We start from the raw sequence: 4713 nt of genomic DNA on the forward strand, positions 1-4713 counted from the left end.
AAAAACATACACTTGATCCCAGGCTGTGCTGAGTGGCTTTTTCAGTGTCAGGGTTGAGGCAGGCAGGAGAGATGCTGCTCTAAGCGGGTACCGTGGGGGGTCAGTGGTGGGGATGGTGCCCCCAGGCTGGCTCAGCCCCGTGTGGGACTGCTCTGGTGTAGGTAGCACCCAGATAGCGTCACTCTGAGATTTGGGCTCCATTGGGCTGATTCGATGCACGTGGCTCCGGGCTCCCCTGGCTTGGATGCACCCAATCAGCCCAAGGCTGGAGGGGCTGGCTGGATCTGGGCAGATTGCACAGGGGTGCCTGTCTCACTTCCCAAAATCTGCTGGGGTTATTTTTGTTATTCCTGTTTCTCATCATTTCATCTTGAAAGAACCCTTGTGCTAGGGACCTTGCTCCCATTCAACCCTGTCCCTGTCCCTGAAAGACCAAGAGAGGCCAAGCTTCTGCTCTGTACTGGGACACAGGTGGCTTATGCCACCAGGCGAGGAGGAAAATTTGAGGAAAAGAGGGGAAAGCCAGTCGTTGGTGGGTTTTCCCCAACTGTTGCCTGCACCCTTCATCTCTCATGTCTCTGGAAATCCAGGTTATTTGTCCTTTTGCCCCACTCACCTTGCCTTCAGGTGTTCACTTCTCCGCTGTATCACATTGCACTTGCACATCTCCTCTGCCAGGAAGAGGGTTCCCTACAACTGGTGGCGAGGGACCTTGAGTGGAAATCACCAGTGTCCTGGAGACTGAAGGATTTGGAGAAATAGAAGGTCCAGATGGGCTTGTAAGCCCCCTCCCTGCCAAAGCACCTGGACCCCAGGAATATGCCTTCCAGCCTCTGCCGTCTTTCATGTGGTTGATGGCCACAGCAGAAGATCAGACTTTGTGAGCATTCGGACCAGGTTTGCTCAGCTCTGTGCCTTTCTGTTCAACAGAGATGTGCCCAACCCAGAGGGATTTACTGAGATACAGTATTTGGTTTGCTCTGAATGGAGTGTGCCTTCAGATGGCTTCATGTCACTGAGACCATGAACCAGCTTCAAAATGGCTTTTGATCATGTGCAAGATTTGCATGGGAGTTTCAACTTGCAGGCTCCTCTTGTCATTCAACTGGGAGTCAGCATCAAAGGCTGAGGGCATGATGGATGCACTCACCCTGTCTTGCTTGATATGCACTAAGGGGCAGCTGGAAGGACAGGTGTTGGGACAATGTTATCTACGCTACAATTTGGCTCATTTCCTTTCCAGTCTGCACCAGAAATTGAAATACCTAATAATCACATCATAACCTCATGGTCCAACAGCAAAACTAGCAGTGATGGCTTGCATCAGAAGCTCAGGGAAGAGTGCTTCTGCCTGTCTGCTCGTCACCTACCCAGTCAAGACACCATCAAAGGCTCTACAGATGAAGGCTGTAGCAGATTATTGCAAAACTGACTGTCAGCTCCTCTGGGCTTTTGTAGCATTTATGTGCAGGAGCAGGGCTGTGCAGGCAGTAGGGACCTGGTGTTAGAAAGATCCCTCCAGGTCTAGGAGGCAGCAGGTCAGTGGCCACACTAGGATTACAGTCAGCTGGCTGAGAAGTTGGCTTTTACTCTGGAGCAACCAAAAGATAGGGAATATTGTCCCACCTCCAAGCTGTTGCACTGGCAATAAGGCATGGGTCTTTACCCAGAAGAGGTGAGATGATAGTTTTGTCCCTGATTTATGACACCAAAGTAGCAACAAGCCATGTGGGCACACTAGAGGACTCTGCGTTTAAGAGATGTTTTGCAGATGTTTTCACCTTATGCCAAGAGGTATGTACCATCTCCTGGTGGTTAAAGTCCTGAAGCCAAATTGTAGCATAGATGATGTGCCTTGAATTGATATCTGGGTTTTTCTCCCGCTCATTGGTCCATGAGATGTGACCAAATACTTTAACCTTGCTGTTTCTCAGAATTTCCGCTTGTGAGATACAGAGGCTACAAATTATTGCTCCTCCTGAGAGCTGAAAGCAGAGGATAGAAATACCGTACCCCTAAATGAACTCTTCTTGTAACAGCTTTCCAAAATAAATAAGGGCTGCAAAAATGATCGGGGTTGGAGCATCTCCCCTATGAGGACAGGCTGAGGGAGTTGGGGGGTTCAGCTGGAGGAGAGAAGGCTCCGGGGAGACCTTAGAGCGGCCCCCCAGGGCTGAAATGGGGCTTAGAAGAAAGATGGGGACAGACATTTTACTAAGGCCAGTAGCCCTACGACAAGGGGTAACGGTTTTAAACTAAAAGAGCAGAGACTCAGACTAGATACAAGGAAGAAATTGTTTACGATGAGTGTGGTGAGGCCCTGGCAGAGGTTGCCCAGAGAGGTGGTGGATGCCCCATCCCTGGAAACATTCCAGGCCAGGTTGGACAGGGCTCTGAGCAACCTGATCTAGTGAAGATGTCCCTGCTCAGGCAGGGGTTGGACTAGATGGCCTTTGGAGGTCCCTTCCCACCCAAATCATTCTATAGTTCTATGACAGTGCAGAGGAAAAATGATCCATCAAAGCCCAGAGGCTGGCTGTGGAGGTGTCTCCATGATGGGCACAGTGCTGCTCGGCTGCCGTATCACTTGCAAGATGCAGTAAGAGCCTGCTGGGCCTGGGATATCCTCCACACATCCCATTTTACACCTTGTCCTACGTGACTACTCGGCCGTGGCTGGAGACATGTTAAGCTGGCTGAACCTTCAGCTAGACATGGCTTTCCAGGTCAAGCATTACAGTGATCATCTGGAAAATTTGCTGAAACACTTCATGGAGCTCTTTATTTTATGGGATCTTTACTTGCATTCATCTGTCAAAATAAAAGACCAGGCAACGCTGTTTGCAGTAAGAAAACTGGGAAATAATCAGCAAAGCTATTGCTTTTCAATACAACGGCAGCTTTAGCTAAAATGATCCAGTCTTCACCTCCTGCTGAGCTAATTTTAGCCCTCATTCAACACATACACACACACAAAAAAAAAAAAGAACATGACAGAAGGATGCTGAGTACCAGCTTCTATGTGTTCTCATTCACCGAAAGCTCGTTTAACTCTAGGGCTGGTAGAGGCAGGGTGGGAAGTAGTCTGAAGGTTAAAATAGAGATTAAAGGTTAAAGTGAGAAGGAATTTCCCCTTGGCTGGGGTTTGCTGATGCTGTAAATCCATCTGTAGGGCTCAGAAAAGCTGCAGCCACATGAAACGAAGTGCTGGACTGGTATAAACCTGGTGCAGTGTGGTCCTGATGGCATTGTCTGGCCAGAGACTTTGTCCGATTGTGCCACTCTCACTTTATGTGGGTCCCTCTGCAGCTGGCACAAAGCCAGGCTTAAACACACACATTTACATAAACCCCAGGTGCTGGAGGTAATTTGTCAGAAATGCAGTTATGTGGCCGCTCTTGATCTGGTCAAATTTGGATGATCCAGTAATGTCTGGATTAAGGAGCAGAACCACAGCCCTGACCTGCCCTTGGGTGGAGGAGCTGTGAGTGAGGGCAGAGCCAGCTCCTTCCCAAATGAGAACGCTGGTGTCCACCCTCCAGGTCACTCCTAGCCAGCAACATGATGTCCTTCTTGCTCCAGGCCCACAACTCCTAAATTCAGGCACCTCTCCACGTATGAGCACCCCAGCTCCACGGGCATCCACAGACATCTTCCAACAGAGCAGCGGTAGCCCTGGGATGTCACGTATCATCGTGCTCTGTACAGCTTAGCTGTGGTCTCCACTATTCCTTCCTTGGAAATCACCTTACAGAAATCTCATTCACCTAAGAGGCTCAGACAGTAGCTGGTTGAGACAGTCTGAAGTCCTGATTTCTCCGTGGACGGCAGGACATGTCTCCCTCCTCTCTTCCTTATAAAAGGAAATTGGGATGTCTGAAATCAGTCAGCTCTAGTTAACCGTACTCTTGCTTTGGACAACATCTCCAACATAATCACTGCTAAATCTTCTAATAATATACTGCATCACAGTAAATTAACAGCACGGTTGAGCCTTTTTTTTTTTTTTTTTTTTTTCCCCAGTGTTGCTGAGCAGTAATTGAAGAGTGCAATAAAGAAGGGTCAAGTGATGTAAGTTTTTGCTGCTAAATCATATGTGAAATATGCTCAGAGTGTCAACTGCTGATAAAAGAGAGTGTCTATAATGCCTGATGCACTGTGAGGGAAGGAGGCATCTTTAGCAAAGATGCAAATGGTGCAGAGCCATGACCCCAGTCTCACTTAGGTGATGCTCAGCATCTGACTCTCCATCATCCCCAAGGCATCCGTGGGCTCTTGTCTTGCAGGTTGTTTGCAAGCCCAGCAGATGAACGGACCCTTCTGTCCATGCAGCCCTCAGGATGATGTGGATATGGGTTATCAGCTCCAGACAATACAGAGAATGAGTCCTTTGAAAAGTGTTTGCTTTGTGCTGGTTGTACTGTGCTCTCACTGTTTACTGGTGTAAAGTTGCTCCAGCCGAGCTTATCTCAGTCTGCAAACGGTAGCTCAGTCGGGTCTGTGTATATATGTGCGTGTCCTGGTCTGCAACACCTTCTGGAGGCAAAGTGGCGAAGAATTGGCTTAAGGTGATTTAATATTAAACATCCATAAGCGGAAACAGAATTTGCCTACATGTATTTAAAAATACATCCTGGTTTACAGACACATGGTTGCAGGCAAGACATCAAGGTGGGGATAGATCTCTGTTGGTTCAAGGGAGGAGATGAACAT

This window comes from Athene noctua, chromosome Z, assembly GCF_965140245.1.
Source record: "Athene noctua chromosome Z, bAthNoc1.hap1.1, whole genome shotgun sequence".
Taxonomy (NCBI): domain Eukaryota; kingdom Metazoa; phylum Chordata; class Aves; order Strigiformes; family Strigidae; genus Athene; species Athene noctua.